General features: G+C 45.9%; 1 protein-coding gene across 1 annotated transcript in view; it reads left to right on the plus strand.

The window, feature by feature from the left end:
• The window catches only part of LOC138472375 (small COPII coat GTPase SAR1A), a 271,220-nt gene that overhangs the window by 106,403 nt on the left and 139,455 nt on the right, over nucleotides 1-25,362 (plus strand). The gene's annotated exons all lie outside the window — the stretch shown is intronic.

The raw sequence follows: 25,362 nt of genomic DNA on the forward strand, positions 1-25,362 counted from the left end.
AGGGGTATGCCCTGACGTCTTTAGTATTGAGGTCTACTTGTTAACTTTAATAGGCCTAGAATTATTCTATCATGTCACAAACTTTAAAAAAAAGTCCACTTTCTGGCACCCCTTCACTCTCTCCTCTGTAGCAATGGTGTTGGCAGTACAAACACAAATGGCCGCCTACATTACATCTTTTATAATGAATTATTGCTCACTGGAACACAGAGGGGTTAGAGGGGAGGTGGCGAGGGGTGCAGAGAATTAGAACTCCAATGATGGAAATTGAAATTCAAAGTATCGAAATAATTACTTTTATTTGTTATTTTATTGTATATAATTGCGATTATTACAAGATCACCGTAACAGAAAAAGCTTCTTAAAAATTAAACGGCATCTAGTGTTAGCAGTTCTTCGGCACAAGTTGTCTATTGGACTGTATTTTCAGCCAGAAGTTGCGATGGTCTTAAAAGAGTTTCTATCTTGTCCATGGCGATGCTCAGAAGTTTAGCCCTAGCAATTATCCATCTGGTTTGGGCTCCTGTGATGAGACGGTGCCACCCTATTTCTTCATTCTTTAGAAAAGAGTTGGCAAGTAGGAGTGAAAAGCGCCAGTCTTTCTTGATTCATTTAGGACATATCATCAGAAGATGTCTGATCGTTTCTGTCTTGAGGATCGTCACAAAGTCTACAATTCTTCTCGTCGCTTGATGCCCTTACTGCTAAGGTTTCTTGTGTAGAAAGCAGGTTAAGAATGGCTTTCATGAAGATTTTCCTTGGGGCCTTGTTCAGGTGCTTTACACAGTATGCCATGGGCTCCTTTATTTGTTGAAAGTCATTGGTAGGTGGGTTAAGTTTGTTGGAAACTGCTTTGGTGTTCGTTTCGATCCAATCTTAACATTCCATTTTGGTTTTAACTCTGATTGGATTATGTAGCAAGCCCTCTTCTGTACACGCTATCTCACTTAATTTGTCCCTTTGGGCTTTTAGCCACTCTTTTAGCAAGTTGTTATTGCCCCTGATTTCTTCAGCGATCGTTTGGTAGATTGGAAGGCTGTCAGTGAGTTGGGTTTTTCTGAACAGTTGCATAGTGCTTTGTTCAACTACTGTGTTCAGAGACAGTAGGCCGAATTATCTTCTTATTGCCACTATTGAGGTAGATTTTGGGAGCCCTAGTACTGATTTCCAAATAAAACCTCATTTCGGCCACAGGGAAGGCGGGATCATCAGCGTCGCGTCCATCCCATAGGTTAACGAGGGAACGACTTTTGCCTTATAAAACGATCACTGGAAGTGAAAATTTATCGTATTTTGTCTCGACCGCTCTCGTCTGGGCTGTAAGGTTCTTTCTCTTTTCCCAAGTGTCTGTTGCATTTTTAATGCTTTCTTAGTGCTATCGATTTGCACTCCCAAGGATGGAACGATTTCAATTTTTGTCTTGTCCAGATAACCATGCAAGCTCTCCTTTTTTCTTTTTCTGAGGGTTTTGAAAAATCAGTATATTAGTTTTTGTTTTAATTTCCAAGTTATCTTTGATGTATCGTGTGAGGGTATTGAGTTGACGCTGGAGGCCGATCTGTGTGTGATCTAGTAATATCAGATCGTCTGCGTGTAGAAGTCTCGAAACAGCGTCTTTCCCGACTTTTGAAGCGAAGGATCTGATCCTGTCTTGCAAATCTTTAGTCACTGAGGAGATATTAAGCGAGCAGGTGCCAAAGGACAACCTTGCTTCACTCCGTGTTCCGATGGTATGGCTTCAAAGAGTATGCCTTGCTGGTTTAAGCGGACTCTTATGGTGGTTTCAGAGTGTAGAGCGATCCCTGGCTCCAGGATGGACTGAGGGCAGGTCCACCCCTTAAGTTTGGCCCAGAGTTTTTGTCTGTCAACGGCTTGCGACAGGTCGACGAAGGCTAAAAAGACCTGTGGGGCACCTGACGATACCGTGTCCTTGATTATGTTCAGTATCAATACATTTTTCTGAAAACCCGTTTTGAAGGGTTCCGCACTAGGCGAGACGTGCCCATTTTTTAAATTGACCTAGAAGCAGCGTTGCAAAAATCTTCCCGATAATATCTAAAAGGGCTATAGGCCGATAGTGGGGTCTTCTGTTTCATGGTCCCAAGCAGTAGTCGTTCCCGGGAATCAGTTTTCCTTTCCTTACAATCAATAAAAATCATACTGCTTAAAGTTGACCAGTCTTCTGGGTCTGTATTTGCAAGGCAGTCTGGCCCCGGCGCTCTCGATTTAAGATTTGATATGACTCTCTTAATCTCCTCTTTATCCGATCGATCCATCCAATTTCCTTCCGTAGTGAGCTTGGGGGTATTTGTTAGTTGTTCCGGGGCCTCAAATAGTTGAGTGAAGTGAGTAATCCAATTTATTTCTGAAACTGCATTGATCATTTGGGTATTTGATTGTCGATCTGTTTTGTTAAGTGACCAAAACTCACGTGATTTCTTATTGGTCAGAGCTTTTAGCATCTCCTCCGCGTCACTCTGATATGGAGCTGATCTTATGTTTCTAAGCCATAACTTGTATTTCTTTGACTCTTGATGGAAATTTGTCCATGCTTTCAGTGTTGATAATGGCTGTTTGTCTCTTCAATTTCCTCAAGCCCCTTCGTTTGCGTACTAAGATGGTGTTGTATGTACGGTTGGGCTTTGAATTGTCTTTGTGTGCACAAGAGGTTGCCTTTTTGTAAGGTAACCAAAGCGGGGCCTAACTTGCCCTGTCGGTTACTTCTTGAATGTAGTTACCTGACATTAAGGTTTTGTATTTTCCTGAAAGCTCTTGAATGTCGGGTCCTGTCATATGAAGGCGAGTTTGAGTAATGAGTTCGATGTTTGTTTTATGTTGGGCGAGGTGGACTGCTTGAAGTACAGGTTAGCTTGAGCAAATTATGGTCACTCTCAGTGGTTCGGATTACCACAAACGTCTGAGTGGAAGCACGGCTTGGGAGGCAAAGATGTAGTAAAGCGTGGCTGAAGAGGTATCGTGTTCCCAGGTTGGTATCAAAAGCTGGTTATTTTTTATAGTTGCCACGTTGGTAAAATTCCTGGAGTTCATTAAGGCCATCCATGCTGAAACCCACCGCCCCCCCCGGCTTCTGTCGAGCTGGAGTAGAATAATTTTTTCTCTCGTTACACGTTTTACATTTTGCGTTAAGATCTCTGCAGATTAGAATATTTGAAGTCTCATATTTAATTACATTTTCATCAATGACATTTGCCACTATCACAAAATGTCACTGTCTAAGTTCTTTGGGATTTCCAATATACATTCACGATTGCCAAGGGGTCAGTAGACTAAGTGTGTAGCCGGAACTAAGTGGGTCCAGGTAGTGAGGACAGCTCATAGCTCTCAGCTATTTTCTTCGTAAAAGTTATTCCAGATCCTGCACGGATAGCTGTCAGCAGCCCTGATGATGGGCGACCTAGCAGGCCTTTGGATGCCGGCTAAATTTCAATTACAAAACCGTCAAGGGCATAATGCCTTTTTTTGGGATCTAAAACCATGGAGAAGAGGCCCCATCATTAAATGTTATCTTTGCCTTTGTGCTTAATCCCAGAATGCTTTTCAAAAGTAGAGGGAACTTTTGAAATTAAGTACTAAAAGTAATACATATAGTCTTTCTCGCTTTTATTTTTTGCCAATTTTACCTCCTTAAAGTATGAGAACTTCTATACTCCATTCCTATAATAATTAGTCTGAAAACAAAAATCGGGATGCAGGTAAGCAATAAGTGGAAATATAAATCTTTATACTGTCAATTCAATGCTGCTTTATTTGAATATTCTCCTTCAGCAAAATATAATAAGATACATTAACACGCCATGTTGACAATTATAAAACTAGCATTTCAAAGGATATTGCATTGTGGCAACTATTGAGTGTTCCCAAAATCCTAGAAGCAAAATATAAAGGATGTATAGCCAAATATTCAACATATAATCTTATGTAAGCCTACGGTTCCAAAACCTGCTATTTCATAGACCAGAAAAATAAAACATGAATTCATGGTCACAATCAGGTTTGCACATTGGTATTGAATATAATCGTATATTAAAGTTAAACCTGAAACAAGTTGGTCTAAGGAAGTTTTATGTATGGATCTAGACTATCTCTACTTCTAATCTGAAGGAATGCCAAATAATTGTACGTTGGTTTAAATTGTACTGGGATCTCAATTTAGGAAGAAGCTGCAAAACACTAATTCTAGCGATTTGCTGAAAACATATCTAACACCACCTGAGTCTAGAACTGACAAGCGAGAGGATCGCAGCATAACTGCAGAGCTCCTGACTCCCTCGAACTTGTCTTGAATACTGGTCAGAACAGCCTTTTGCTTTTTTGATCAGGTTGGCCTCGTCCCCGTTACCAGAGAATTCCCTCTGCCAAAAGACCCAAAAAGGAAACTAGAGCCCTAGGTGGGGAAAAATAGCAGAGGGTGTAGACTACTGAAAATGTGTTCCTAAGGTTGCTGCCATAAAAACAGGATGTTTTAAATCCACTAGCCCACTTGCCCTTCATAAAGGATGCTTGATACTGTGAGTACAATTTTCATGGTAATCTATCTACCTTGCTGGCTTGTGTGGGGGATGTTTGAACTTGCATGATACATACTACTTTGCAAATGGAAGTTGCACTGTGCATGACTAGCCTTTGGGTGGCAGAATTGCATCAAATATTAAATGTGCTTATGGTGACACGACTGTTAGAGAAAGCACTGGTACATTGTCGCCCCTCATAGGGCTAGTGTATTGCTCTAAGAGTATGGAACTAAAACTCGCCCTGCAGGCCTAGTAGGTTTTTAAAGAATTGGCGTGGCCTGAGCCGCTAGCGAAAGAGGCTCAACTACTAACAAGCATACTGATTGTCTTCAGGTGGCTCTGAAAGGGGGAAGACTTATGTTCGGCCATGGGGACTAGCAAACATGGCCAGCAAACTGTTGGATAGAGAATTCTACAGGAAGAAATAACCTGTGCTTTTTAGATTTCCCTGAGGGGGCAGAGACGACTACCACGATTACCTTTCTTCAGAAGTCCTTGCTGTCTTTGCTTTAGCTACCTCCCGGAAAATCCCTTTTAAAAGGAATGCAGGACCCTTGATCCAGAGTCTGCAAAGGGGAAAAACTACCATGCCAGCTAAATGAAATATTTAAAGATCCTAGATCCTGGCAATAAGAGGCAGATCAAACACAAGTCAATGTCGTTACTGCAAATCGCCAACAGCAAAAGAAACGATTCGTCACCTGCTGTTGAATTGCCCTAAGACCCGAGAGATCCGGGGTATCTACTTGAAGAACTGCATCTCCGACTTCACAGCAACCGACGAGGAGAATTGTTGGAACAAGTTGATTGCAGGCGACAAACAGGGTTGGGCCCTGGCCACGTTAAACATCATGCAACACATCATGACCCAAAATGTGCCGGGGAAGCTTAGCCTCTAAATTCCGCCAGTAGATCGCACAAACAACCACAAGCTAGAGATCCCTTCATGCATGTTCTCGCCGACGCAACAAGACACCTGACGATCTATTTAATCAGCTGTTCGCCTAGTTTCTCTTTGAGATCCGAGACCTTCCTGAAACCAGATATCAAAAAAAGGGGAAAAAAAAAAAAAAAAAAAATATTGAAGGGGAATTTCAGACATTTATCCTTCGTTTTGTAAAAATCCAAAGGGATTAAATACAAAAAAAAAAAAAAAAAAAAATATTTAAAGTTCTCTTTGAAAGACAGGCAGCTCAGGCTGGCAATAGAACTGCAACATGTCGTCTTAACCCAAAAAGAACACAACTTTGTTTTTTGCTGACTACAGTAAAAGAGGTAAGAAAGGCATATCTAAAACACCACCTTATTTATTATATAGTGTATCCAGCAATACCTGTGGTTCGTTATGGGAATTGTACATGGCTGTGGAATGCCTAAATATTTTAGACAAGGAGCCAATAGAGTTCATTTTTGGCTCACAAGCAAAGGGAAACTCGCACTTAACTGCTAGATATGATCCAAAAGATCTTGACAGATCTGGAGTTAATTTATATGCCATGTACAGGAGCATATATTCCCTCTGTTATATTTTTATTGCCGTTTCTGAATATCGAACGTTGTATGTTAAAAGCCAAATGTTCTCATTCTATGGTGGTGTTGGTAGCTCAACAGATATGGTGTATGGGCCACTTTTACTTTCAAAAAAAGGCAAATGCTCCCTAAATATATAAATGGGCACTACAATGCTCCCAACAAACATGGTATTACTATGTGAGCTGAAAAAGTAAAGATTTATCCTTTTTTGATGTTTACTTATATTTATATCGCGCACCATGTAACCCGGAGGCGTGGGCGCAGAATTATGTGCATGAATTATGGTGTAAAGAAGTTATTTAACATTTCTGTTTACACCCAAATATAATGTTACGCTTTAGTTGCATTGGGGATGGGACTGCATTTATTTACTCCATAAAATATCATTTTACAACCAACCTTAAAAGGGAGGGAGTATTTTACTCGCACTTCTTATTTGGAACACTGGGTGAAAGTGGCTGTTTAGCTACGATTGATGTTGGAGAAACACTGCACTGTGCTTGGGGTCAAGTATTTTAATCGGCGTGAAATCAGTGAGTGCTTTAAGAGGGTGATTGGGGCCTAATGGCAAGTCTTAATTCTTCCCAATTTACATCTTGGCCCCACACCCTCATCAGCCACTCTTTGATGCCGTTTTGGGTGAGTAGAGGCAAGATCAGTAGTCCAGTGGCTTGTGTCCCCATGCTCGGATTTCTACAAGTAAATTTGGTGGATGCGCCAGAGCTCACGATGTCCCCCATGATGACATTCTGTTTCCATTGTTTATCCCGCTGTGATCTCATGTAAGTGTTCATGGGCTGAGCAACGGGCATAGTGGAGGCAGAGGGTGAGTGCTCGGAGTTGAGATGAGTCCCTTCCCCCAACAGCCGAATTTCATGCGTTTTTGTTGCAATGAATTTGATGCTCTTCGCCTCTGGCCACTTTGCCAATTAAAAAAGACTGAGGCACTCTGGTCATGGCTTTTGGCTGTGGCCTATAGCCCCTTGTCTAATACTACAGAGATCTGTTTTCCAGGAAAATTCCCACTTTAAACCGAAATACATCGATGTTGCCTTCCATTACCGTGCACATCACGCTGTGTTAATGGAGGTTAGGGCCGTTTTTCTGAAGTCCAACTATGGGTTTAGCAAAACCATTCAACTGAGACAGTACAAGACTCCACTCTTATTATAAGGCTCGACCAGCTGAGATTATGATGGCGTAGACCGGGTTATCCTGGGAGGGAGAGAGGGATGTAGGAATGTAAAAAAAACTTGCAGTATACCAAGGGTTCAACCGAAACAGACAACCAGAAGTAGTATTAAAAAAAAAGGTTTATTATAAAAAAAAGGTTTATTATAAATGCAAGTTGGGCCAAGATAAATCATGGGGTGTGGTACCCTCCAAAAAAAAAGAAAAAGATGAGCACATTTGATGGAATGTTCACGTTAAAAAGCCTGGGGATGAACAGGCAGACGATGAAATGACATGGAACTGGGAAAATGACCTGGTCATTAACATAGCTAAGATCATTCAATTTGCTGGACTTTTCAATTTCCACTGGTGGCTGCAGGGCGAAAAGATAGATTGTGAATGAGTTCCAATATATGGGCTTCATGGTTTACACCAGGGCCACTCGAAAGTGCACATATGAGATATCCAAATAAGGAATGTTTATTTTATTCGTATTTATACAGCGCACAACAGCCCAGAGGCATCGTGGTGCTTGTTACAGAAACCTACTTGGTTACAGAAAAAAATCACGTGACATTTGTGACAGAGCGTGAGCATTTGTATAACCTACTTGTATGTTTGTCATGTGAGAAGTAGAGATATGTACATGGATCACAATCTAATTATATTACATTTATATTACAGTATACATTAGGAACAGTGGGAGTGCTAACAGAGTTGGTTCAGGAGAGTGGTCTTTACATTTTTGCGGAAAGCAGAGCTGGATTATTCAGCTCTGAGGGGTGTAGGGCACGAGTTCCATAGTTTAGGTGCAATGTATGAGAAGCCTAGCCCTCCGGCTGTAACTCTCCGGATGCAGGGGGATGTGTAACTGGTTAATGCACAAAGTTCTGGTAGGGCGCGCCGAGGCGGTTCTAGTTATGGCTTCTGCTAGGTATGTGGGAGCTGTGCTGTTGATGCATCTGTGCGTGATGGTGAGGATTTTGAGTGTGATGCAGTCTTTGACCAGGAGCCACTGCGCTGCTTGGCTAGCTTGAGATGTGGTCTCTTCTGGGGATGTTCATAGCAGCTCGTAGGGCATTGTTTTGTGTGGTTTGTAATCTGCATGTTTTTGGAGGAGGTGCCAGCCAAGAGAGCATTGTAGTAATAGAGTTTGGCGCCTATGGATGCTCTGGCTATTGCAAGGCAGTTGGGAGCGGATAGGTAGGGTTTAATGGCATTGATAAGTTTGGTGCTGTAGGCTGATGCGGAGGCTATGGCGCTAACCTGTTTGTTCATAGATAAGTTTGCATCGATGTGGACACCTAGGGTCTTGACCGAGGAGGATACAGTGATGGTGGAATTATCTATATTAAAGTTGGTGGATTCAGGAGTTAGCTTTGCTCTTGTGGTTTTCTGCCCAAGGATCAGGATTTCAGTCTTATCCCTGTTCAGACATAGGCCATTGACAGCCATCCATGCCTTGGATAGTAGCATAGATATCGCGTAAGGCAGTGGCGTCTTGGTGATAGGAGCCAGATAGTGGTAGGAGTACTTGCGTAACAGCATAATTGGTGTATGCTATACCCATGTAATCAAGTAGGTCAAAGAGGAGTTTAGTGAAGAGGTTGTAGAGGGTGGGGGCAGTACATGAGCCTTGGGGTACTTCGCAGTGTATGGTTGTAGGATCCGCATTTGATATGTTGGAGAAAACCTTCATGGCTCTACCTTCCAAGGAGGACGTAATCCAGGATGCTGCTTGTTTAGAGAAGTGGGCTGCCTGAGTGAGATGGGTAGCTAGGGTTTTATGATCAACAAGATCAGAAGCTGCCGATAGATCGAGCAGGTTTACCTTTGTCCATGATCTGGGAGATTTTATTTTTTTTAGGTTTTTTTTTTAAGGCGGATTCTGTTCCATGCCCTACACGGAAACCAGATTGTCTTAAGCCCAATATAGAATTGGATTCTATGTGTAGTTGGATCTGGTTGTGAGCTGCCTTGTCCAAGAAGATTTTTAGACTGAACGGCACTGTCGTTATAGGCATATAGTTGGGCTGAGCTGGGTCTAATGTGGTATTTTTTTAGAAGGGGCGTACCCATGCTGCTTTGAGACTGTTGGGTACAGAGCCTGTTCTAAATGAAGCATTAATGAAGCCAGTAACCAGGGGATAAGTGCAATTAGTATCGACTAAGGACTCCTTTCCTTTCATTTCTACATACTATGGAGGAGGTTTACTCTTTGTAGAAAGTTTACTCTTTGTAGAAAGTTTAAATGTCCCTCTCGTCTCTTTATGAACTGATTAAAAGGAATCTGCTGTCATGAATCGATTTTGATGGAAAAGGACAAATTGTATTTGCTGCTAATAGCCTGCCCTGGGGTCTCATTACAGATGAACAAAAAAAAATTAAACTCCGTACTGGTTTATGTGCAATAGTATTAAATTGTGGTCTAATCTAGGTACAGAACATAAAAGGCGGGGGGCACTTGAGCGCCTGAGTGTCATTGTGACTTTCCAGTAACGCTCCAGGCAAAGGGAGCTTTCGGCCGCAATAATGCCCGGTTCCATGACCATGTGGAAGGTGGAAAATGAGACATCCAGTGTCAGAATGCCGCCGGTATGCATGGTTCCGTTTTCATTCTGGAGTAGAAACTATCTTGACCGAATTTGCGGAGGCCCGACTGATCCCACAGCAACAGACCGGCGGCGGCTACAGAGCACTGCAGGTTGACAGCGTGAGGCTCGGCCAGGCAGCTGCACAGGCTATTTAGACACTACCCAACATATCCCTTGCCCATCTGGATACCGCAACTGCTACCGCAGCCCCGCGGGGGCGGGGCTGAGGCGCCAGATTTCACCACCTGGGGACAGGACATGCTGCAATCGGATCCGGCAGCGTGGCCTTAACGGCAGCAGAACAAACAATGCGTTGAGGGCCTATGCCGTGATCAAGTGCACTCCACGTAGACTTATTGGTCCCAGGCGCCAAACACAGCCTGGTTTCTGCCTGCGAAGACCCGGTGGTAGGAAGGAGCTCCAGGAGCAGACGGAGGAGCATGAAATGTTTACCAGCTTGCTCACCCACCCTTCCAGCAGCGCACACATGGATGCACCAGTAGGCTAAGTGGTGACAACAGGTGGCAGCACGAGGGGCAAAGGTATGCCAGCTATAAAGGCCTGAAGTCCTCCAGCGGGCTGGTGTCCCCAGCCATAGCAGCTTGCTCCCACATTGACCACAACAAAGAAGCCCTCACGCAGGGACACCAATGGAGCTTCTGCCTCTGCGACATATGAACCCATGGGAGGGAGTCCTGATCCCTCTGCACCACAGAGCAGATTGCCAGCGTCTGAGATGAGCGTGTCAGGAGTGGTGGGCAGAGTATGGCCACACAGCCGCACGTCGAGCAACCAGTCCTAAAGGGCGGCTGGCTGGCACGAGAACTGGTGGCTCCACGCTAGACACTGCAGCTGAAGGGGATATGGATACAACTGCGCGGTTGCAGGCAATCCTGTCAGAAATGAAGACTTTGAATCAGCGCATGCAGGAGACTAACCTGGCGGTGTGGATGTGGCGAAGTAACTCGGACAGGAGAATTCTCAGAAATGTGCTAATTCCCTTCTACTTTGGAAACCCCCAGCTCTTTTGCTGAACTTTAGGACTTTACATTTTTTATCCTGAAGAATGAGACCTTTTTCTCACATGTTTTGATCGATGCGTTTCTTTTGGTTTTGATGTCTGACAAACTCCATAGGCGGCATCTTTTTACATTGTGACACACAGCACCCTCAGTGCAGTGTCAGAGAAATCCTTTGGATTTTTGAAGGTGTAAATGCCTGCTCTTGGATTAACTGTTTCCAAGAGTAGTAAAGTGAAATTGACTTTACTTATTTTTTCTTTTTGTAGACCCAGCACCCACTATCTTACATAGTGCTAGAGGGGTTACTTAGTATCCCCTGTCTACCTTCTCATGTACAGTTTTTGTTACCCTTTCTACAGTTAATGGCTGGGTGGCAGTGTTTACTTTTTCCTTCCATTGTGTTTTTACCACGGACTGCATTCGCGGCTGCATTATAGCACCCATGGGTGCCCATTTTGACAAAATGACCCAGTCTTCCTTTCACCATTTCTTGTTGGAAAGGTCCTTGAGACCAAGTTTGGTCCCTTTGTTCGTTTTGTCTTTGGTGGGATTCACTGGTGAAACCCCCCCCTCTGGCTCCAGCGTGTCTGGCAGGAAGCAAGGGAGGTTGCCGAAACTCCCTGTGCTTAGTTTCCTTGGTTACAGGAATGCACCCAAAGGTGATTGGCCGGCTGGCTGTCCTTGGAGGACAGCCACCCTGCTGTGAGTGACAGCTATGCTGCGAAGGAATGGGAGAGACTTGTATAAAAGGCAAGGTCTTTTGCAAGGAAGGTTGAGTCGACCACTGGACGAAGGAACCAAAGAGCTTGCTGTAACCTCCTGGACCATTGGTTTGCCTGGTGAAGCCCTGCTGCATTGCTGAAGTTCCGAATTTTTAATCAGCTAGAGAAGCCCTGCAAGGACGACTTCTACCCTTGCTTTGGTGGGACCAATCCGCCCCAAGACTAACTCGACTGGAACCCCTCTCTCTGCTGGCTGTACTTTATTGCTGCTGCAGGAACCGAGTGCCAGGGGACAGGAACACCAGAATAGAGTGCATCGCCTTTAGGCTGGACCCGAGCTCCAGGAAGATCCTTAGACACCCTCGAAGCAGGACTAACCAAGCCTGAGCCACCTCAACAGAGTACTGGACCCCAGAAGCAAGGAACGTCCATAAGGTGTCCAAGAAGTGTGAAAAGTGATATATTAATGCAAAGTGTCCTAACTGTTGAAGTTACCTCAGAGTGTAGGAATGTGTGCCATCCCAAAAGGGTATCTACTTGCACTCCTTCGGTTCAATAAAGTATTTTGAAGTGTATTTTAATTGTTGCATATTGCTCCCTTCTAAAGGAGGCTTATTTTAAAACGGACTGTTACATTAATAAAAAATAATAATTAGATTAATCAAGAAACCTTAATTGTGTTATTTGAATACCTGTCACTGGGACACTGTTACAACCCTACAGCTCACGTTGCTCTCTTCAGATGAGCCTGACTGCTCAGCCACTCTACCAACTTGTGTAGTACAGGCCTATACCAAAGGTTGGGTTACCTATTGCCAAGAGGACGAGGCTGGTGTAGCCTCCCACAGGGTAACTACATACAATCTTCCCTAGCGGACATCAACCAGCGACTCAACGCTCCAGTGGAGAGGACCACTGATAACGAACTGTGGATCAGCGGGGTGGAGGATGACCAGTAAAATATGGCGGTGGAACTGGACGTGGCTATATAGGAGATTGGCTGGGAGTGAAGTTGGACGATTAGGAAAATCGATCCACTGCAACAACCTGCAAGTGGTCCGAGTGCCTGAAGGCACTGACATTGAGGGGTTCCTCTACTCCATCTGGCAATCCGCACTTCCTCTTGAATACCCTCGGGAATTTCTATTGGAGCGTGCCTACGGAGCGCCGATTCCGAAGCCTGCAGCAGAAGCTCGCCCCGTGTTATCACGATACGCTTTTTAAACTTCCAGCAGTAGAGCTCAGTCTTGAAAGCATACTGTCGGCCCGATACAACTCTTTAACAACTTTTCGGTGGAGGTGTCCTCCTCTCAGGGGCCCAGGTTTACGGATTCACAGGTTATCTTTGTTCTATTTAAATATTTTTGCTTTACTGGGGAGGACTTGTGGGCGATACGAAAGGGGTGCTATAGGTGAGCTTTGATCGTTAATGCCTGTGATGCCGGGGTATGGAGCTGTGAGGTCCACCGTGGGGGCTGGTGGGATGGCAGACTGGGGAGTGAATAGTTTTGTCTGATGGCCCCATGGTGATCATTTTGAAGTTGAGAAGCAGGGGCGTGACTGCTGGGGATGGGTACCAGATGGGAATGATTCCTATTAACTTTATAACCCTGAATATTCAGGGGCTAAGTGACCCGATTAAATAGGGCAGGATGCTGAATTTGATGGGGGTGTGGGGAGGGAATATTTCCCAAAGACTCATCTGGTTTAGGGGGGGTTTGCGGGGAGTGGAAAAACGGGTGGCGATGGGTTGGGCACTCCTTCCACACTCCCGAACATGTCTTACCATCACTCCCTTACACACGCAGCAGGATCCAGAAGGACGTTTTCTTCTAGTGAGGGGGATGCTGTTCCAGCATTAACCTCTTGAACATTTATGTCCTGACTGATGACAGCGCTGGGTTTTCCCCGCATGTTTTTAGTGTACCCAGATATGAGCTCACTCGTGTTTATTGTTGCGAGTGATTAGGGGAGATCGCAATGTAGCCCTCTCGCCTAGCTGTGACACAGGCCCCTCCCCCCATCCCCAATAAAATGCAGTTGCTACTGCTCCTGATGGAGGAGCTTTGTTTGCTGGACGCGTGGAGAGAGCTTCACCCAAAGCAGACTCCTACCTGATTCGCCATTGGGAGCTATGCCCATCTCGACTACTGGCTTCTGGGCCAAATACTGTCTGACCAATGCGCACTCAGACAATCACTATATTGGACCATGGTCCAGTGTTTCTGGAAGTATTGCTCCCGGCTACATGTTTACAGGCCCCGCCCTGGAGGCTGAACCTAGCAGCATTACAGTACTCTTGCTATATGAAGGGCTTGGGACACCATGTAGAGTGCTTCTGTGACAAATGTAAGAGGACTTTACAGTGATGTTGGGACACTTTCAAGGCGGTACTGGGGGGAGGGAGGAAGCACTGCATCACTGAATGGGCATATAAATTGAAGGACTGGAGTGGGTGCGAACGGCTCCAAGCAGAGCTCAGTATGGAGCAGGTGCATAAGGCTTCCCGAGATGGGTCCTTATTGGGTCAAATCCAATGTTGTCAGAGGATCTCAGAGATTGTACCATGCTGCAAGTGCAGAAGTTCTTCTACAAATATACCCAATCCTTCAAAAGCAATAATCGACCACTGAGACTGATGGCTGTTATATTACGGGGCTGCCAGAGGATGCAGCTATTATGACTCTCGCTCACTGATGCCTAATCGATCAACTATCGGTTTGTAGCTTTTATCTCCAACTATACGCAGATTGCCGCCTCCCGCTGACCAGGTAATTTGTGAGTGTCTGAATGGGCTCCAGCTACCCACTGTGAGGTTGGAGGACCTGGGCAAACTAAACGCCCTAATTGAAGAGGGGGTGGTAGTGACTGCCATCATAAGGACCTTAATGCCTTTATTGGCCTTTGATCGTGCTCTATAAATTATCATACATTACGAGGCTGACTGGAGGAAAGGCTACCTGGCCTGACTGTCTTCTCTTAGATCAATATAAAGCGTTGGCAGACAGGCTTGCCTCGAAGCTTGCCTCAGTCTGTAATGAAGCAAGGGATGTAGGTGCCCTACTGAATCCCTGCTCCAGGCCTTTATCGTATTGTTTCCCAAGCCTGGCAAAGACCCAACCGAGTGAGGTGCATATAGGCCAATATCTTATCAATACTGATGCAAAGATTTTGGCCAAGTGCTTAGCAAGTCGACTAGACCCTCTTCTTCCGAGACTGGTCCACCCGGATCAGATGGGGTTTTAGTCCTGGTCGACACTCGTGTGACAACCTGAGGCGATATTTGAATATAGCAGCCATTGAAGCTGATCGTGATATTGTTTTATCCCTCGATGCCGAGAAGACCCTCCAACTTCAATTGGACCTATGTTCGCTGTTCTGCATGCGCTGTTCTGCATGCTCTTATCGGGGGATATTTCTTAGATATGGCCTGGCAACTATACATCGACCCTTGAGCGTCGGTTACAAACTGCTTCACCCCTGTGCACTCTCGGTTGCACTCTCGTACTAGGCAGGGCTGTCCCTTGTCGCCCTTTCCTTGCACTTTAGTTATCAAACCGCTTGCAGCCAAGATTCATCGGGAGGTGGAGGTGCACTGCCTATCATTTTACACGCATGCCATTCTGTATCTTTGTGCAGTGGCAGGCTACAGGGTCAACTACAATAAGTCAGAGGTTATGCCGTTCCGCACAGATCACCTGGTATCTGTAGGGTTTGGGCGGGCGTTTAGGCTGCACATGCATACCATTAAATACTTGGGCATTTGCGTCTGCCCCACCAGTACTTTTCCCTAGTTCAAGATACTAACCTGCTCTGATTTTAAAAATTCTATTGGATTTGCTCAAATGGAATTTGCTACCCCTATCGCTACAGTGGAGGATTAATGTGATTATGAACTTTCCAAATTCCTTATCGTATGCCCTTGGGGATGCAACGCAATCTCTATAGACATATCGGGAAATGTATCTGGCGTCACACGAAGGCTAGGCTAAAATATGAATGGCTCTGCGCTTCCCATATGAGATGCAATCACTTGGCAGCGCAGGCCTGCTGGATCAAACGATGGCCGAATCCAATGGAGGTGGCCAGTTGGCATGAATCCCAACTAGCAGCCTTGCAACACCTTGCGAAGCGGTGGCTCTCACATGGTCTTGCATCCTGTACCATATTGCTTTGCCCCCTATAGTGGGCTCAACTTTAAAATCTTCGCTGCAGCTAGTGAAGAAAACTGGGTGAGACACCAAGTCCGTCTGGCTGCGCACGGAAAGGAGCGAGAGATGGCCCGACTTTGAAGCATGGCGGCAGGGCCGTATAATGGATCTGTTTGAGTGGGGGGGTCCACTTGTCCTTCGCCGAGGCCAGGGCAGTGTTGGGCTTGCAAACTACAGCTTGAGGTGGAGACACACCTACACAGGGCAGTGATCTCTGTGATCTGTGCCCAGACTCAAAACTCATTCACGCATACCCCCTCGAGCTGTGAAATAAATTAGAGAATGACCATCCAAAGTTTCCCAAATTGAAGGCCTTTCATTCACTAATCGTCCTGAACAACGTAGGTAAAAATACGATCTTGGCTGAATAGTGGTCGGTTGAATTGGATACCCAGGTAGGTTGCGAAGATGTATACCTTCGCACTGATTAACGAGGTATCCTATAACATGGGCAACGGAGAAATCGATACAAAATCATCCAAAGATTCTACTGCACTCCGATTAGAATAGCTGCAATGAAATTGTTTTTTTCAGCAGATTGCTGCGACACATGGTTTGGTCATGCCCGGTGACAGTTCTGTGGGAAGCTCCAGGGCACTGTTGGGGCAATACCAGAGGCGACACTGGCTCTGGAACCTAAAACGATGCTTTTTATTATGGATGTGGAAGATGGCCATGAGGATGGCAATGTGGTCAAGCTGATGCACATGTGCGGTTTGCTGCCCGGCAAGCCATTCTGGTCAACTGGAAATCACCGGAAGGCCTGCTGGTGGGTCTGGGAGGTGTTTATGTAGACTGCAGAGACAAGCATATGCTAATAAACGAGGTATGGAAAGGGCCCTGCATCTTTGGGAATTGTATGAGCAGTACATTTGAGTGACAATGGGAACATGCTGGGCACGCTTGGTTGGGGCACTCCATGCACGGGTGAAGGAGATGGGGTAGGGGGGTGGGGCGGGGTGGTAGGCTTGTCCTACGGTTGGCTTCGCAATGAGACATGTGGCTGGTACCCAGCGGATGCCTGACTTGGTTGGGCATAATGAACGCTCCCCCTGGGAATAATGCACTTAACACAAGTCCGGACACTACTAGTTCGCTATGGGGTTGGGGAAATGTGGAACGGACTTGGCAATACTAGGGCATGCTGAACTTCCATGGTGAACAGGGCCCAGAATGAGATGCATGTTCCTCCCAGCTGGTACTGAACTACATTTAGTGTTTTGAATGCATACCCTGTATCCTCCTGAGTAGGGTTTTCTGTTCTGCTTGTGTTTCTTTATTTTGTTTAAATTCGTTTTTGGTGTATGAGAACATTTCAATTAATAAAAAGATTTAAATAAAGAACATCAAAGGCTAGAAGAGGGAACTAGTTATTTGACCCAATCTCCATCACTTTACTGGAACACTATGCGGCGATGTAGATTTAACTTAATTACAACACGAGAAATGTTATGTTTTCGTGCCCAGGCAGAGAGTTGATTCTTCCTGTTGATTCTGCTGAGAGCTTGAAATATGTGGTTATTATATGCCCAGCATTAATGCATGTACGACCCATGTTTTGGTGATTTCATCTCTTAATTATTTTGTTTTTAGGGACGCTCCCTAGGCTAGAATTTGACCTATCCACTTTTTTTTTTAAAAGGATTGATTTTTTTATTGAAAGTGTAGGAAATAACTGTGGCCCTTATATTTTTTGTCTCCTCTGGTCTTTTTATACTGCGGTTTGAGGTCTCCAAGGTTTTTGATCATGTATATTTAATAAGGTTGTAATTGTTGCCACACATTTGCTGTGATTGTGTATGGTTTATTTTAAACCATATGCACTTTAAATATATTTGAGGCTTGTGGAATGTGATTAGATCACATGTTGTACAGTTAGTGGAAGCTGCATAGTATTAGTTTTTGAAGTGACATCGACAGGGCATGCCAGTAATACTATCCCTAGTGTGACGTCCACTGTGCCCATGGTCCTTCACGCGTCGAGGTCCCTCAGATTGGTTTTTTTCCGCCATTGTAGACGGACGCTATTTTGCAGAGTTCTCTCTTCGGAATAACGGCATTGATTTATACTAATAGTTAGTTTCTCGTCCTATCCTTTATATCTTCCATCAACGACTATATGACAGCGGTGAAGAAAACGACTGTCGAAGACTCCCATCGACGGATCCGTCCGGACTTGGAGGGCTGCTTCGCGCTTCGGCCCACACAGTAGGGTGAGAGTGGGAGGACATTTGAGATTGCATTTCATTATGAATAGAACCCCTTTCAAGTTGTGCCCTAAGTGCAATAAAAAATTCCCTTGGGTTGACAAGAACCTGGTGTGCAACTTTGTCTCCCTCGGGATCACGTCGAAGGGACCTGTCAAGCCTATAAGCTCTTTAAACCCAAGACGTTTGAGGACCGTTTAACCAAGTGCTATACCCACCACGTCATACACGCTGAAGCCACTGTGGAGGTTACCTCCAGCGACGGCAGCAATGCCACGTTGTCAGACAGCAAAGGCCACAGGGATACTTCGGTTTCCCAAGTGCAAGCCCCCGACCCAATCAGACAGACCAGCGGTCCTGTTATGGCGACGACCCCCGGCGGCATCAGTGCTCACACGGACACTACCACAAAGCACACAGTCAAGGGGTCGACTAAGAGCCCACACTCTGCGCAGAGTGAGAGGTCCACAAGTTCCCTGTGCTCTGGGCACTCGAGGTCCCGATCGACCCATAACAGGCCCCGACTGTCAAAAGACAGCACAGACGTGCACGTCAGCTGACAAGACGTCCAGTCACTCCACGGCCAAAGTTCGACATGCCCCGTCGAAATCTGCGAAGATTTCGAAACAGTCAAGCCCAGCCCATCTGGTAGAAAAACATGTCCTGAAAGGCCTAATGAAGGGTAAGGAGTCCAAGAAACACCTTTCAAAGACACCGTCCAGAGAAAGGGACTCATCCAAAAGAAAGGGAATTCAAATCTGCTTCCTCCTCAGATCCCGGTCACACCCCAATATCCGGTTCACCCCCTGGACCCTCGGTCCATTCCAAGCTCTGCCCAACGGACTTGTCAGGACGTAGATAGGGTCATGAGGAGGATGACCTTTATAGCAAACTTTTTTGGAGAAAAAAAACCCAGATTCTTTCCAAAGCATTCTTAACACTGCACCCACAACAGCTGCCTCAAGTTCTCAGCCCCCTTCCAAAAAGTCTTCTCCAGATATCGTGGCTATTCATTCCCAGCAGGACCCTCCGGTCATTGACCTGTATGACCCGGACACTGAGGACTTCTACGTAACTCAGGAGGCCGCAGATCCTTACGATGATGATGATGATGATGATGATGATGATGATGATGATGACCAGGACATGTATAACATTGACTCTCCCGTCACCCAGGATCCTCCAGTTGCAGATTCGCCTATAGATAACCAGCCACTACAGAACATGCTCATCAAGGCAACTGAGCACTTCCAAAACACGAGAAACTCAACAAGGCAAAGACTTTGACATTTTAGGGGATAAGAAAACTGTCGACTTAATTCCCATCCTGCAGTCTATCCAGCGGAAGATGCAGCCCTCTCTGGAAATTCCTAACTAGTCACGGGTTGTTAATCCCCGCATCGAGAAGCTCTTCCGCCCTGCTGCTTCAGACCCCCTCTATCAGGGGACAGCTCAAACCTGACCTTGTAGTAACAAAAAAGCAGGAACACCCATAGCCTGTCATGAGTCCTGCCCCGTATGTCCCCAGCCCTCCAAGATGTCAGGCTAGAGCCAGGCCACGATCACCTACATGGCCCTCAAGGGCCTCTCCATCCCTCCAAAGACCCACTTGGAGTCAGACTTGGCGCTTGTGGCACCAGACTCACTCACTCCAATAGGGTAACATTGGGGATTGGACTTGTAGTGCATTGATGGGGACAAGATGGATGCCCCCACATATTTCGGTTCCCAGAACTGCATGTGCAGTCTAGTCTTTTGGGTGTGGTTCAGCCCAGAGACACAAGACTATTTAAGCCTTGCCCAGGCTGAGAAACATGGTTTGTGTTTTCTGCAGCGCGACACTCACCTTGTTCGCATCGGTCTCCAGTAGGCCTGCATCTTTCTTCTGCGCTCAGCTCCTACAAGAACACTGTTAGGAACAGCCTTACCTTGCAGCGCTTCTGCCCATCATTCATCGCTCCTTCTGTTCTGCGGGAATCTTCGTCGGTGTCATTCCCATCCCGGCACGCCGCTTCCTAAGGAAAAGGGAAAAGAACAGAAAAAGGGCATTAGTAAGCATTCTGCAAATCTTCGCTTATTTTTAGACTGTACGAGCTTCAAACGCTTACCTGAATCCTAGCTGCTCTGGGGGAACTCTGTCCCCGGAACTTCTCATCCATCTGCAAGAGGGAAAAGACACTCCAGGTTAGCGTGGAAACATCTAGAGGCGCTGCATACCGCGCTTACTCACCGCATTTCTTCTTCACAACCAGCATCCACGCTGAAAACGTCGCGGCACCTAAAAGACACAGAAAAAGAACTCGGTTCAATACAAATACGAAAGGGGTGCATCACGCTCTCACTGACCTTCAGCACTACTCGTCTCAGCAGCACGTCGCCATCCCTGGACGCCGGCCATCATCTAAGGAAGGAAGGAAAGGAACGAAGTTGGAGAACTGTTCAAAAGACTCATATTTACTGTCGGACTCTTTCCAGTGAAGTAACTAGGCAGCAACGAGCCTGCATCAATCAACGCGCCCCTGCGCTGAAAGCAGGACGGAGAGCACAATTTCCAAGAAAACAAGGTGAGCTGTGGATCAAAGGGAGGGGTTGGACCCCGGGGAAGAAGGGGTTCAAGCACATCGACAATAGGGAGTTAAACTACCAATCCTGTGTTTCAGGCCCATTCTCCAGTCGAGTAGACTCCAGGGAAGGGTTTGAGGTCGTAAGAGGTCAGAACAGGCTGAGTGACGTCCCCGTGGATACCAGGTGAGCGTTACATAGCCTCCTCTGAAGCACCTCCAGACAAGGAGAGTAAGAAGCTGTACACGATGGTGCAGAAAGTGGCCTCTTCGGCTGCCTTTTCAAGCGAGGATCGCTAATGATGCCACACTGCTGGAGAGTTATAACTGCCATAAGTGGGATGAGGCACCAGCTTTATTATCCGCTCCTAAACTACGTAAAACGCAATTGGCCCTAGTGGCTGCAGAAGGCAGGGCAGTTTCAAGCTGCATTCTAAAGAGTAATCTTGATGCCGCTGACAATGCAGTCAGAATTATTGCAGAAGGAACAATTATTAAACGTCCTGCTTGGCTACGCCAGTCCGGCTTCAAGCAAGAGACGCAAGCTACACTTCTTAATATGCCCATTGAGCCCAACGTCCTCTTTCGAAAGGCTGTTAAAGATGCCTTGAACTGCTAAAGAGGAATACGGCATGCTAAAGTCGCTGGGCCAGCTAATAAACCAACTGGCCAAAGGTGCAATGGTCATTTTCGTCGCTTTTGCTGACAAAATTCAGAGGGGTACAGGCTACAGTCAAATTCAGGGAGCATCCTGTGGTAATAATCGAGGCCAAGCCTCACAAGGTTACCAAAGGGGACAACGTTGATCCCGTGGCCGGGGGAGGTCCTCGTCTAGAGGTGGAGACACACCTACAAAACAGTGACTACCCGTTTCAGGTGCCCTCCCATGCCTCTCCAGTAGGAGGGCGTATTTCAAACTTTACCCAAGCAATGGAGGGAATCGCCTCAGACAAATGGGTGCTATCCACGTAGCTGGCGGCTATTGTGTGGAGCTAATCGAGCAACCCCGAAACCATCCCCCGTGCCAGAAGACTCACTCGAAGGAAGAAACGCACATCCTTATTCAGGAAATCGCAAGGCTTCTCCAAAAGGACGCCATAGAAATCGTCCTGATGAACCAGGTAAACAAGGGTATTTAGTCAACCTACTTCCTTGTGCCAAAGAAAGATCTAACGATGCGCCCAGTATTAGACCTGCGCCCTGTCAAGCCACAAATTCTGCATGACTACGCTACAAGAAGTAATCCATCTGTTAAAACGGGGGGAATTACATGGCAACATTGGATATGAAAGATCCTGATTTTCATATTTCAATGTTCCCAGCGCACAGATTCTTGCGGTTCAAGTTAGCAAACCAGCACTACCAATATAAAGTACTAACCTTTGGAATAGCATCCGCTCCAAGGGTATTCACAAAGGTACTGGCGGATGTGGCAGTGCACCTGCACAGGGAGACAATCCCAGTGTACCCCTACTTGGACGACTGGCTGATTACAAGGGAGACTCCCCATATTTGCTGGCAAAACATTCAAAGAGCTATCAACCTTCTCTTTCAATTGGGCTTCTCCAGAAACTAGAAAGTCATCTAGTGCCGACCACAACCAAACAGTTCCTAGGAGCTGTAATAGACTCGAAGGAGGAGTTAGCCTTTCCATCAGAGGAAAGAGTCCAAAATGTTACTGCAAATACCTCATCCGGCCAGCATGACAGCATCTTGCATTTACCTGGTACCATACGCGCGCCTGAGCCCCATGCAGGAGTGGTTGGTCAAACATTGGTCTCAGGCAAGCAGTCGGTGGGACGATCTAGTGGTCGTTTTGCAAAAACACTAGTACAAACCCTTCGCTGGTGGACAAGAGAATCTGCTGAAGGGAATCTTTCCACAATCCAGAGGTGCAGGTGGTTGTGACGACGGATATTACTCGCCGGCTGGGGGGGGGGCACATCACCTTCATCACACAGCATAAGGTCTGTTGACTCATGCTATGGCGACGAACCACATCAATCTGCTGGAACCACTGGTGGTGTTCAAGGCCCTTCAGGCATTCAAGATACACTTAGCAAACCAGTCTGCAAGTCCTAACTGACGGCACTACAGCAACGTTTTACATCAACAAACGGGGGGGGGGGGGGGGGGGTCACACGTTGTCCAAATCTGTCCAGGCTAGCACAATAAATCTGGAAATGGGCACTCAAAACGGAAAATATTCCTATTGTTGCATCACGTTCCAGGGGAACTCCACTCTAGCTGACTCACTAAGCAGAGATCCCCTACCAGAGGAACATGAGTGGCAACTAGACAGAGGTCGTATAACACCTTCTCTCAATGGGTTTCCCCACCATAGACTTGTTTCAAGCTAAAACAAACAATACCCAGACTTCGCGACCGGGTTCCCCCAGCCAGGCTCCAAGGGGAACACCCTCTGGATGAAATGGTCAGGGAAATGTGTTTACGCTTTGACCCCGCCCCCTGCCCCCCTGGACAACCATGGTATCCACATCTGCGCAAACTGGCTATGTGCAGTCCTTTCAAACTCCCGTGTGCCAGACCAACTTACTCACTCAACACAGGGGACTAACAGTGCACCCACAACCTTACTCCATGAACTTGGCAGCGTGGCTCCTGAAGTCAGAGTTCGGACATCTTAACCTACCACAGATGTGCATGGATTTCCTCAAGGAGGCATGCAAACCAAACACTAGACAATGTTTCGACAAATGGAGATTTGTGATTTAGTGCTAGTCTAAACAAATTAACCCCATAGAATGTACCCCATCCCACATTCTAAAATATATGCTCCACTTGCAAGACTCTGGGTTAGTATACAACTCTATAAAGGTCCACCTGGCGGCCCTATCAGCTTACACCACCTCCCACAATAAAGTATCATGGTGGAAAGTACCTGTCATCAAGGCATTCGCCCTCCAGTTTCAAACCCAATGCCAGGATGGGATATCAATGTAGTACTTGCTAAGCTCCCGAGACCTCCCTTCGAGCCGATGCACAAGTCAAGTCTTAAGCACACGACTTGCAAGACTGCCTTCTTAGTGGCGATTACTTTCATAAATTAATGAATTGCAAGCATTGTCAGTGCAAGATCCTTTCTTTGTCGTACACAAAGACAAACTGGTTTTATGTAATCATCTTAGATTCTCTCCTAAATTCATCTGAAAATTTCATGTGAACCAGCCAATGATTTCTTCCAGAACCCAAGAAGCTCAACTGAGGTATAACTCGCACATTAGATGTAAAAAGGGCAGCCCTTTACCATGTAAACGAGACCAGACTGCTAAGGAAAACAAACTGTCTCCATAGCCCCAGGCAGAGAAGGATACCTCATTTCCAAGAATGCAATCTACAGATGGTCTGATGCATAAAACTGTGCTATTCCTTGTCAGACAAGACACTGCCTTTCACGCCAAAGAGCCACTCCACAAGGAGCACCGGAGATACTCTGGTGTTTATTGCAAATGTCCACCCAGACAGCATTTGCAAAGCAGCTAAATGGAGTTCAGTACACCCTTTCACTCAGCACTACTGCATTGACACTCTTTCCAAGACTGATACACAGGTGGGGCAAGCGGTTCTAAAACATGTTTGCCCATGAACCTTCTCACAAACACCACCTTCTCCTAACACTGCTTGCTAATCTATGCACTGCATGTGATCTAAGCAGATTCCACAAGCCTCAGAAGGGAAACATTACTCAAAGTAATCGTATTTCTGATGCTTGTATCTGCTTAGATTCACATGCGCCCACCCTTCCCTTGGAGAGAAGGTGCATGGATTATGAGCTTGACTGATACATATTTGCTTGGATACACCTGTACTCGCGCTACACTTCATGTGACCTCATGTCAGAAACAAAACAATCTGGGGGACCTCTGCGTGTGAAGTACCATGGGTACAGTGGACGTCGCACTAGGGAATAGTATTACAGGCACGCCCTGTTGACATCCTTTTCGAATTTTGAAAACTATAATAATCTGCAGCTTCCACTAGATGTCAGCCTATGCACAGCATGTGAATCTAAGCAGATACAAGCATTAGAAATAAGATTACGGTGAGTGATGTATCCCATATAAACCAGCCCGACAAGATGTCTGGTGTCCTCCTTTTGTCTCACTTATTATTTACCCCAACTGCCAGAAATGGTATTCCCCCATTTGGCCGTGAACCAAATACACAGCCTTGATTTAATTGAGTGCTATGGTGCGGAACATAATGTAATTCAGGTGATGGAAACCATGAAGATGCAAATTGTTCAACAATTTTTTATTGCTAGTGATACAATTGAATTGACACTCAAAGTAGTTTTAAACCTGCATTGGGACCAAGTAGGTTGTTACAACAGTGTAAAGCTGCAGTAAGGTCCATACCTTTTGGCAGCCTTCAGGATCATAAATAACATTTGTGTCCAAGTCATTTAAGTCTTAGGACATCAGGAATGCTCCTGCAATAGCTCAAATCCTTTTTTTACAGAAAGAACACTGATAGTCAACTTTCTTTGTGTTTTTCAAAACCATCTTGATTAAATGCCTACCATGCAGTGTTGCCTATCCTATTTAGTTTTTTACAATCCTTGGCCTATCCTATCCGCTCCCATTACTTTTTTAACTATGCAGATGACACATTGATCTTGCCAATTGTATCCTGATTTCAGATCAACGAATGGGACAAAACTGCTCTGCCCCACTAAGACTGATTTGTCAGTTGTCTGCATAGCCCCCTCTCATTTTCACCCATGACGCGCCAGTGAGGCAGAAATTGACTAGGCAACCAAAGGGAACCAACGGAGGCAAAACCT

The sequence above is a fragment of the Ambystoma mexicanum genome, chromosome 8 (assembly GCF_040938575.1).
Source record: "Ambystoma mexicanum isolate Mex_15411 chromosome 8, UKY_AmexF1_1, whole genome shotgun sequence".
NCBI classification, from domain to species: Eukaryota; Metazoa; Chordata; class Amphibia; order Caudata; family Ambystomatidae; genus Ambystoma; species Ambystoma mexicanum.